At 60.1% G+C, this 11,747-nt stretch overlaps 1 pseudogene; it reads right to left on the bottom strand.

Annotated features, from left to right (window-relative positions):
- Window positions 1-5,800: 5,800 nt before the first annotated feature.
- On the bottom strand, window positions 5,801-10,428 carry LOC132367452 (thimet oligopeptidase-like; annotated as a pseudogene).
- Between the last annotated feature and the right edge of the window lie 1,319 nt (window positions 10,429-11,747).

Here is an 11,747-nt window from a genome sequence, read left to right as displayed (position 1 = left end):
GGATCTGGGCCTGAGGCCGGGTTGGAGCATTGTGGAGTGCTCCCTGGGCCCCGGCCGGGTGGGAAGGCTGATGCCGGCGCTCTTCCTGCAGGTGCCCAGGAGCTGCTGGGATGGCCTACCCGCCCACGTTGGCTCCCTGGCCCAGCGGGCGTACTGGGCTCTGCTGAGCCAGCAGAGGGACCAGAGCATCGTGGCCCTGGGCCAGAGCGGTGCTGGCAAGACCACCTGCTGCGAGCAGGTCCTGGAGCACCTGGTGGGGATGGCAGGCAGTGTGGATGGCAGGGTCTCAGGTACAGTGGTCTCCAGGTGACGTGCAGCTGGGACGTGGTGGGGGCGGTGGCGTGGGGGAAGGGAAGGGAGAGTCAGAGGGGGTGCTGGGCGGCTCTTTCTTATATCTGCTCAGCTAGCGTTCACTGAGCACCTGTGTGCAGACCCTGTGCTGGCTTCTGGGCAGGGCCACCCCTAGTCTGTTGGGTACTTTTGTGTGAATTAGAAACAGGTACTCCTTGCCTAAGACACTCACTGCCACATGTGGAACCGTCGTCACGCATTGACATTGTTAGAACCAAACACTTGACCACCACGTTCTGGGCCATCATCCTAATAAGTATACAGGCCTATGGCTATCTGATATAAATGCTGTGCCCTTAGGTGTGGTGTCCTTGTGCAGCGCACAGCCCACTGGACTGTGCAGAGGACCCGATAAGTAAAAACAAAGACAAGGAGGCACTGACAGCCGGAAGGGAGACTCAGCTGCTCATCTGTGCCAGACTCCAGTGCTCTGCACCGCTTGCTGGCCGAGCTGGGGAGGGGAGAGGCGGAGGGAGCACAGAGAAGGGGCCGGGGGGCTTCCTTGAGGAAATGATGTTTGAGCTGGGCATTAAAGAAAGAGTTTCAACATTGTAAATCAACTATACTTCAATAAAAAATAGTGTCAGTTGGTGATAATAATTACAATATTGATGGGGATCGTGGTAAATGCTTGCTGAGGACTTACGCGCCAGGCTCTATTCCAAGCAGGTTAACTTATTTATTATTTAAAACATCCCTATAAGGTAGACATTATTATTATTTGAATTTTATAGATGAGGCCATTAAAACGCAGGGAGGTTAACCAGCTTGCCCAAGGCCACACAGCTCATACATCCTAGCACCGAGATTCAAACACAGACAGTTTGGCTCCAGAGCTGTTACCCCTGGGCCAGTGTCCTCAATGTATTGTTGCCCCTCTGAGGAGCCTTTTTAGTTGTTCTTTCTCCTAATCGTCTCCCACCATGAAAAGTTAATGCCATAGATTCACCATATATTTGTTTATGCAGTGTGTGTGTATGTGTGTATATATATACAGACACACACAGACGTGTGTGTGTGTGTGTGTGTGTGTGTGTGTATCTGTGCTCTATTCTATACATAAGAAAGGAAAACTGCCCCCATCCTCAAGAATCAGTTTCTGCCCTCTTGGGGGCAGTATTCCCCCTGCTGAGAATATATGGCCCAGGCAGTATTGCTTTTCTAATAATAACAAACAATACTAACACCACCACATTTGGAGCATGTTCTGAGCACTTTACATTATTAAATCTTTTAGTCTTTGTGGCAACCACATGAGGTAAGTAAGTACTATTATTACCTCCATCTTATAGATGGGGTATCTGAGGCACAGGGAGGTTAATTTATTCGCTCCAAATCAGGTGACTAACAACGGGGAGAGGCCATATTCAAGCTTGTTTAACCATTGTACTATCCTGCTTCTCCACTGGGCTTATTCCAATGCTTTATTGATCACCTGTTCTGCACCTGGCCCAGGTTAGAGCCCTGTGAGGAGCTGGGGATACAGCAAGGAGAGGCCCTCCCAGAATGTAGATCTGCTGAAAGTGTGTGTTGGGGGAGTGGAAGTCAGGCTAGGCTGTATCCAGGTGCCTAGCACATAGTGGGTGCTTGTTAAATAGTTATGTTAAAAAGCTTGGGACTGCTGGGCTTTTTGAGCTGGCTGTGATGGGCGTTCCCCGACAGCAGGTCCAAGAATGTTAATGCTCTGCCCTCCTCCTAGACTCCACCAGGCCCAGGAGGCCCTAGGGCAGCCCTTGTCACTCAGATCGTACCAATCCTAGGTGTGTGTATCTCCCCTTCTGGGCTCACTCTTGCTCACCCCGCGCCCCTGCTTGCAGCACAGGGCCAGCCCAGCAGCGGAAGAGGTGTGGCTTAGAGCTGAGTTGGGGGAGTGGAGGGGCCCCTGCTGGGGCCTGGGGCCAGAATGGGGTCCTGTGAGAGGTGGGGGTGGCAGCACCCGGGCCACGGGTGATGCCCTGTCTGTGCCCCACCAGTGGAGAAGATTCGAGCCACCTTCACTGTCCTCCGGGCCTTTGGCTCCGTGTACACCGGCCACAGCCGCCGTGCCACCCGGTGCTCCATGGTGATGTCACTGGACTTGAACGCCACAGGCCGAGTCACGGCCGCCCAGCTCCAGGTGAGGCCTCTGGGTGGGAGGGAGAGGGGGCTCTTTGGGGCTGCAGTAGCCTCAGCCCCACTCAGCAGGGCCCACGCCTCCAGCTGGGACCCTGGAATGTGTCTAAATGGTCATCGCTCCCCAGGCCAAGGCCAGCTCCTCCCCACCTCACTCAGTGCCCAGACATCTCCTCCCGGAGCAGGCCAGCTCGTCTGTGCCTCGGAGTATCACAGGGATGAAATATTCATGAGTAGATACATAATTCAGCCACTCATTAGCTGGGTCTTAAAAGCGTAAGCTGAAATTAAACAGGCGCTCGCTGGCCTTCTGCGGCAGCCCGTGTGTGACAGGCACATGGCCTGTTTGTTCCTCTCTCTGAAATCACCTGGCTCCTCCCCTTCCCCCCCCCCCGCCCCCACCAACATTCTGTTTGAACAGAAAACAGGATTAGGTTATTAGAAGGGTTGTTTGTATGTGGAGCTAGGAGAATACCCAGACTCGCTGGTGCACGATAAATCCCTTTCTGTCCCGGCCCTGAAAGTCTACCGTGCATCACCATGTGGGTCAAGTTATTAAGGGCTTCGGTTGCATAAGAGTGTGTTGGAGGGCGGCTCTGGGTTAATTGTTAGTACCCTTGGATTCCTTCATCGGAATGAGCCCGTTGCATTCGTTGATTGCCTGCGTGGACTCTGAATCAGTGAGACAAAGGCCTGGCACGTTTTGATTTGGAGGCGTCCAGCCAAGTTGGGGCCTGAGGTGCTGCCTCGAAGAGTGGGCCTGGGGGTTGGTGGGGGTGTGCGGGCAGCCTAGCGGGGCCTCGTGCTGACCGGCGCCTGTCCTCTCCCCTGGCAGACGATGCTGTTGGAGAAGAGCCACGTGGCCCGGCAGCTGGAAGGGGAAGGCAGTTTCGAGGTTTTCTCCCAGATGCTATCCGGATTGGACCTGGCTCTCAGGTGAGCGACTGGGCTGAGCAGGGACAGCCGAGGGCAGTGAGACAAAGGGCCTCCGCTCTCCAGGGCCCCAGCCCTGCCTCTGCCCAGAGGTGAGAGGCAGTGGAGCCCAGTGGTTAGGAATCTGGCCTCTGATTCTTGCTGCCTGGTACTGCTCCTGGGCTGGGTGAACCTGGCCAGGTGTCACCTGCTCTGAACCTCCGTTTCTTCCTCTGTAAAGTGGAAATAGTACCTTGACTGCTGACCTTACAGGATTAAGTGAGATAATTCACATATGGCTCTTTATACACGCTGGGGGGTGGTGGTGGATGTCTGCTGTGACGGTGACATTTTGGTACAGGTTCTGACAGCAGCGTGGGAGGTGGGCAAGGAACAGCAGACCCCAAATCTTCCAGAAGCTCCTAAACTCTGTGAGAGCCTTGGGTGCACCTGAGGTAGCTCAGGGCGAGGAGGCACCAGGTGGAACAGCAGAGAAGCCACAAGACTCATCTGGGAGGGCCTTCTGGGGGAGGTGGCCCAGGGAGTCATCTCTGCCCCTCGCTGACTCCTGGGAATTCTTGGACATGTGGCTCCCTGTCTCTGAGCCTTGGTTTCCTCATCTGTTGAACGAATGAGTAAGGTTCTATCTAGTGAAGCTCCAGGGAGTGCTCACCCCAGGCGAGGGGTGATAATTTTCAATTTGCCTCTGCATCCCCCATCATTTGTCTCCTGCCTTCCACCCCCGTCTGAAGGGCAGGCCCAACCTGTCCTGAGCCTCCTGGCTAAGGCCAGAGGGGCACCTTACCCTTTGGAGAGAGGGCAGATTAGGGAGGAAACTCCCAGTTTTCAGAGCAGGGTAACTGAGGAGTAAGGAAGCTTCTGGAAGGCCTTCACTTAAGAAGGGCCCATTGAGGGCAGCAAGTGAGGAATATTCGGGAGGCAGGGCCAGGGCCTGAGGCAGACCCCGGGGCCACCTGGGGCACTCTGTGGAGCCCCGTGCCATGATGCCCACCTGCCCTGCCAGGCCACTGGTGTGGGTGGGTCCTCCCTTACTTCTGGTCCCTTCTCTGTTTCCAGGACAGAACTGTACCTGCACCAGCTGGCAGACAGCAGCTCCTTCGGCATGGGCGTGTGGCCTAAGGTAAAGAGGAGGTCCTTCTGGGTGTGAGTGGGTGTCTGTGTCCCCATGGCCAAGGTGGGCGGGTCCCCTGTGTGGCTCGTCCCTCTGCCACTGGGGTGAGTAGTTGGCAAGGGCTGGTCACGTGGGGGAGGCAGGGTTGCCTTTATGGGGCCTGGGCTTGTCAGGGAAATGAGTCTTGTGCTAATAAAGGGAACCAGGAGGTGGTTTGTGTAGAGGTAAGGGCGCGGTCTCCGGGACAGGCTGTCTGGGTTCAAACCCCGGCTCTGACACTTACTGGATATGAGACCTCAGGCATGGACCCTAGCCTCTCTGAATGTCTGTGTCCTCTTCGTTAAAATAACAACAGAACGGGCGGGCAGGCTGAGGGGAGGACAGAGCGTGGCACGGCCTGCCCGCCTGGGCCACGGGGAGAAGGTCGGGGCGCCGCCCGCGCCCTCGTTCCGCTGCCTGGCGTCCTTTGTGGAGGCAGGGCTCCCAAGGAGCTCAAAGGCCAGGGAAGGACACACGGGACGGTCCAGAGCCACCCTACCGCTCCAGTGGTGCAGCACCCTCTCTGAATTCCTACTGCCACCAAAACACATCCCTAAGGCCTTTGGGAAGAATTGCTAGGACCCAGGAAGGCGGCCCCTTGCTGTGGTCCAGACTTCAGCAGCTGCCGATGACCAGAGGGAGCCAGCCGGCCGGCCGTGAGCAGGAGGACAGGACACGGGGACAGGGACAGCCACAGCCGGGCTTCCCGCAGCTGTGCCCACCGCCAGAACCAGCTCCAGCCAGTCACAGCCCCCGAGATGCCAAACAGTGACGGGCGAGAGGCCGGCAGGAAACTGACACTCCCTCACTGGAGAGCCTGCCCGGTCGGGGTGCGGGGCACCATCCCCGTCTGAACTCACCCCACAGCTCAGCCGTCTCCCAGTGACCCAGACGCGTCACCACGGCCCCAGGGCTGATCCCCGACCAAGGTCAGAACTCCCCCCAGGGTGACGGCCCCCATGCCACTCCTGTGGTGGAAGGGACGGCAGGCAGAGACCAGGAGTAGAGTCTTTTTTATTAATGGCTGCGTTTTCAAAGAACCGTTTTGTTACCAGGAAAGCTCCCCAGGAAGGGATTGCATTAGTGCAACAAGGGGGAGCCTTGATGCCAGGCTTTCCAGACACTTCCAGGTGGAGACTGTTGGCCTAGGCCGGCCGCCGGGGACTCGGGGGCTGGGAGGACACACGGCCCCTCCCCCGCCCCGACGGGGCGCTAAGGCACCCGGCCCGCCTGGGGGGGCAAAACCCCGTGCCGTCAGCAGGCCGGCGGCTTGCAGCCCTCAACCTGCAGCCCTTTGCTCAGGAGGAAGGCGTCCTGCATGGGGTCACAACCCAGGAAGAGCTTCACCATGCCCTTGGCATCCTCGGATCCCCCTGGCCTCAGAATGCAGCTTCTGTAGTCCATGGCAACCTGAGGAGAGGGGGCGGGGCTGCAGGAGGGTGGAGCACCCCCTTCACGGAGGGTGTGGGTGTGGCCACCTCTGCTGTGACTCAACAAAGGGCAGGGGAGCAGGGGGTTCTGGGCAGGGCCCTCAGAGCCTGGCAGGCCCAGGCGGGCGGCACAAGCATCTAGGCCCAGGCCAAGGACCTCCGTGTTGGTCTGCACGGCAGGCCGGCCTCTCACCTTGCCACTCAGGACGCCCTCCTGCTTGAAACGAGTGTGTGGACCGTGTCCGCGGAGTACACCTCGCTGCACAGGTAGCCATAGGACTGGGCGTCATAGCTTCCTGCCAGGTGGCCGAAGGTCGCAGGCAGGTGGGTCCCTGGGACACACGCGGAGAGGCTCCTGCCCGGCCCCCTGGCCGCTCCGTGCCCCTTCCCCAGAGCCCAGAGCTTGGGGCCTCAAAGCAGCCCTGTCTGAGTCCCCTGCCACTAGAGGGAGTATTGGCCCAACACTTCTAGAAAACGGGGACCTTGCGGGCAACTCAGTGGAGGGACACAAATCAATCTTTGCCGACTTTCTGCTGAAGCTCACGAGGGTTCACCCCTAAGCCTCTTACAGGGACAGCTGCCCGAGGCTCCGAGGGATGAGTCAGGGCTCGCCCTCCAGCACGGGGAGAGCGCGGGTTAAAGCGCTCACGAGGGAGTGAACTGCGTCTCCGCACCGACACGCACGGGCAAACCTCGTCGACGCGTTCCGTCCGGGGTATGAAGCCCTCTCCTGCCTCTTCCAGGCTCTCCAGAAAGCACGTGCAGATACGCCCAGCCCACCCTCGGACTCCGCGGGCCACAGCTGGAGGGACCAGCCCAGGAACCCAGGCAGGAAGAGGCCAGAGGTCAGCGGGCCTCGACCAGAGCCCGTCAGTCGGTCCCCCTTCACACACCACCAGTGGATCCTCTTGACCTGGGCAGTAGCCGCCAACCGACCGCTAAGGTGGGCCCGGCGTGCGCTTGGCTACCTGGCGTGGCTGGGACCCCGAGGATCTCCTGGCAGAGGCGGGCATTGTCCTAGGCCGGGTCCGAGGGCGTCTGCGTGTGCAGGGCCTGGTCCACCTTGGCCAGGACGATCTGGCGCAGGTTGAAGAGGCCTGGAGGGCGGGAGGAAGGAGACGGGGGCGCTGGCACTGTGTCCAGGCCGCGCTTTCCAGCCGGGCGGTCCGGGAGCCCCTTTCCTTTCCCTCGGCCCGGCCGCACGGGGGTTGGCCAGCCGGGACTTGATGAGCTTGTCCAGCAGCTCCTGGGGGACGGCGCTGCTCGTGCCCCGCCGAGACTGGCAGCAGCGCCAGGGCTTCACAGGGCGCGGCGCTCCCGGCCCCAGAGCCTACCCTCTGGTTCTCATCCCCGGCTGTCACCAGAGTCGCAGGCAACGTGCCCTTCTTTTCGTTTGTCTTTTTTCCGGCCCTCGACCACGCAAAGGTGTGAAGCCCTGCCACTCGCTGCCACGTGGATGCACCGTGAGAACACGGTGCTCAGCGAGAGAAGTCAGACACAGAAGGACACACAGGGTGTGACCCCACTGAGGGGAAACGTCCAGAACAGGTAGATCCACAGAGTCAGAGTGGGTTCCTGGTTGTCAGGGACAGGGGAGGGGAGGGAATGATAACTAAGGGCGTGAGGGACCTTTTTAGGGTGAGGGAAATGTTCCAGAACAGGGCAGTAGTGACGGCTGCACAGCTCAGTAAAGTGTCCCCACGCGCTCCGGTTGCAGTCTGTGAGAGCATCGCTCTCAGGACGAAGGGCTGACTGCAGGAAGACTGAACGAGCACTGGGTCCTGGGCCCAGACGCTCAGCTGGGGACCCCCCCCCCCCATTGGGAAGTCACTGGGACTTGCTGAGCCTCCACCGAGACTGGCAGCAGCCCCAGGGCCTCACAGGGCGCGGCGCTCCCGGCCCCAGAGCCTACCCTCTGGTTCTCATCACTGGCTGTCACCAGAGTCGCAGGCAACGTGCCTTTGTTTTCGTTTGTCTTTTTTCCGGCCCGCAGCCACGCAAAGCTGTGAAGCCCTGCCACTCGCTGCCACGTGGATGCACCGTGAGAACACGGTGCTCAGCGAGAGAAGTCAGACACAGAAGGACACACAGGGTGTGACCCCACTGAGGGGAAACGTCCAGAACAGGTAGATCCACAGAGTCAGAGTGGGTTCCTGGTTGTCAGGGACAGGGGAGGGGAGGGAATGATAACTAAGGGCGTGAGGGACCTTTTTGGGGTGAGGGAAATGTTCCAGAACAGGGCAGTAGTGACAGCTGCACAGCTCAGTAAAGTGTCCCCACGCGCTCCGGTTGCAGTCTGTGAGAGCATCGCTCTCAGGACGAAGGGCTGACTGCAGGAAGACTGAACGAGCACTGGGTCCTGGGCCCAGATGCTCAGCTGGGGACCCCCCCATTGGGAAGTCACTGGGACTTGCTGAGCCTCCACCGAGACTTGCAGCAGCCCCAGGACCTCACAGGGCGTGGTGCTCCTGGCCCCAGAGCCTAACCTCTGGTTCTCATCACTGCCTGTCACCAGCCTTGCATGCAACGTTCCTTTCTTCTATTTTGTCTTTTTTAAAGGCAACTCTTGAATACCTGTATTTAACATGCAGGGAACCAGTCCTGACTCCTTGATCTGGGACTTCCAGCCTCCAGAGTCTCGAGGACATCCACTTCCGTCGTTTACGCGCCCAGTGCGTGGGGTTTGATGATGGAAACTGACACCGAGAGTGTCTCCTCGTGCGGGGTGACATCAGTGGAAGAATCCCGTGGCGAGGGCCTGCCTGAGGACCACGGGAGAGCCCGGGCCCTCCCCGCCCCCTGCCTTCAGCCCCTCGCCCGCACCCTCCTGGGAGCGGAGCTGGTGCATCGCTTGCCAGAACTCATGGAAGTAGGTCTCCAGCTCATCATGCTGCAACAGGGAGGGCGGGTTGGGCGTAGGCTTGGTGAAGTTGGCCACCATGGCCGCGATGGCAATCTGGCGCCTCCCGTCCTGCTGCAGGCAGCCCGGCTGCAGGCCAAAGCAGGCCATGTGCCCGGACTTCCCTTCCCTGGGGAGGGACGCGGGTGAGGCCCCGCTACCACAGAGGAGCCCCGGCCCACGGCCGACAGGTTCCCCCACACATGCACTGAGGGTAGAGGTCCAGGTAGAACTTGCTGATGGATGACCTTGCCCGAGGCCGCGTCCCGGACCGTATAGAGCCTCACATCTTCATCTTCGTGACGCATGTTGGTGCCTTCCTCCAGGTCGAAGGTCAGCCCCAGCAGCTCCTGGGAGATGCCCAGCCGCCCGCGCGTGACCACCTGCATGGGGAAGGACTCATTGAGCAGGTACTGGTCCACGTGGTAGCGCGTCTCCTCCCCCTGGTTCATGTAGTAGCGCAGGTCCTAGACGTTGATGGGCCCGTCAAAGTGCAGGCCCCGCCTCTGGCACTCAGCCTTCTTTAGCTCCAGGATCACGGCCGCTCCTGCTCCCCGAGGGGCTTCAGCTTCTGGGCCAGCTCATCTGCGGGCGGAGGGGAGAGGCTCAGCTATGTCCCTGTGGCAGCCGCCCAGCCGCCCCCCACCCCACGCCCCTCGAGGCAGAATGAAGGGTTGGGGAAGGCGACCCCCAAGGGCTGACACAGTGGGGTCTCAGGCAGCACCACGTCCAGTCAAGGTCCACCTGACCCCCGTCCCCACTGGGACTCGGGGAGGCGGGGTTACCTAGGAAAGTGGCCACCACCTGGCTGGTCTTGGCCATGTTCATCTCCAGCACAGAGTCGGCACGCGTGCTGAATCCCAGCAGGCGGGACTTCTGAGCCTGCAGCCTTACCAGCTCCCCGAGGATCGCGCAGTTCTCCTGGAACCCAGAGACAGCCAGCGCTGGGGACCGTGGGCCACGCCCTCCCCACAGGCCCCGGGCCAGGTCTCTGTGGGTGGGAGGGCTCTCAGGCCACTGGCGGGCACAGCCAAACCCCCTCCCTCCTCCTCCTGGCCTGGATTTCTAGACACTTTGGTGCTGTCCTAACATGTGGTCTTTATGAACACAGGTCCTTTTGGAACCAGAAACGGCATGAACCATGATGAGCTCTAAGGCCAAGGGCAGGAAGAAATGTGACCAGGCTCTCCAGGAGCCACCCAGGGGCCTCCCCGGGCTCAACAATACAAACTTGGCTGCCGTGCAGACAGCAGCTCATCCCCACGGCGCCCGAACACCCAGCCCCTGGACGGCGAGAGACCTGTTGCTGCAGGTGCCCCGTGGTTGGCTGGTGAGGCCTGGCCCCAGGCGTACGCCACCTTCTCTGGGGCCACCTCTCTGGGTCTGCGGTGGGGTTCTCCTGGGAGCCCCCAGTCACCACAGGACCAACGTGGCCTGTCTGCAGCCCAAGAAGGTGGGGACACAGGTCTGTCCCCCGTGGACATCACCCGCGAGGCCGAGCAAGCACCAGTGGTGTCTGCGGGGAAGATGAAGGGCTCATGCACAGCCCCCATCTACTGAAGATGCTAAACGGGAGAAGCACAGACTGCAGCCACATGCGGTATGGACCAAACGCAAGTGTCCTTGCAGGAACCGATGTCTGAATGTCGAGGCTGTTCCCGGGCCACAGTGAGAAGGCCCAGGCCCCACGCAAGGCACAGAGAGGGGATGGGGGGAACATCTGCGAATCTGAGCTCATCGGGCATCACCCCAGAAGGAGAGGGAGAGAGCCAGAAGGAGATACGGAGGGAGAGGGAGAGAGAGGGAGGTACAGACGTCTCTCCCTTCCCTGGGGGTTCTCTAGTGCAGCCAAGCCTGAAAACCACTGCATTTCGGGAGATGGGTCCTCGTGGAAAAGTTAAATAGTAGCTCATGGCATTATCGACACATATTAAAATGGCCCCAAATCTTGGGGAGTCAGGGAGGGGAGCTGGCGGCTGCCTCGTAAACGAGGAGAGATTGGGCGTCAGAGGAGGTGCCTGCCTCCACCACCTCCGCCGCCGCCGCCCCCCCCCAGGGCCCCGCAGACTTCATCTCCCAGCTGTGGTCCTGGGCTGGAAGGCAGCGGGGAGGTCAGGCCGTCCCAAGCATCAACGTTGACTTCAGGGCTGATCTGAAAGGCGCCTGGTGTTTGTTGAAGCAGAAAAAAGAGAAAGCAGTGGGCAGAGGATGGGAGGGGGAGGGAGCCCCCATCAGCCCTTCTCCCTGTCTCCCTCTCTGTCTCCCTCCCTGTCTCCCTCCCTCCCTCCCTCCCTCTACCTCCCTGCCTCTCACTCTCCCTCCATCTCTCCCTCTGCCTCTCTCCCTCCCTCTCTCCCTCCCTCTCTCCCTGTCCCTCTTGCCCTGTCCTGTCCCTCTCTCCCTCCCTCCATCCCTGTCTCTCTTTCCCTGTCCCCCTCTCCCTCTCCCTCTATCCGTCCCCCCTCCCTTTCCCCGTTTCCATCTCCCTCTCTGCCTCCCTCTTTCCCTGTGCCTGTTTCCCTGTTCCGCTCTTCCTATACCTCTTTCCCTCTCCCTCTCTCCCTCTCGTGCTCCCTCTCCCTCTCCCTCCACCTCCTTCCCTCTCCAGAGAGGGAAGGAGGTGGAGGGAGAGGGACAGGGAGCAGGAGAGGGAGGGGGGAGAGGGAGAGAGGGATAGAGGGAGGGAGAGGGACAGGGAGCAGGAGAGGGAGGGGGGAGAGGGAGAGAGGGATAGAGGGAGGGAGGGAAAGACAAAGACATCTCTCCCTCCCTCCCTCTCTCCCTCCCTCCCTCCCTCTCTCCCTCTCTCCCTCCCTCTCTCCCTCTTCCTCGCTCCCTCTCCTCCCTCTCCCTCCGTCTCTCCATCTCCCTC

The sequence above is a fragment of the Balaenoptera ricei genome, chromosome 1 (assembly GCF_028023285.1).
Source record: "Balaenoptera ricei isolate mBalRic1 chromosome 1, mBalRic1.hap2, whole genome shotgun sequence".
In the NCBI taxonomy this organism is placed as follows: Eukaryota; Metazoa; Chordata; class Mammalia; order Artiodactyla; family Balaenopteridae; genus Balaenoptera; species Balaenoptera ricei.
This window is presented reverse-complemented; position numbering and strand designations above follow the sequence as displayed.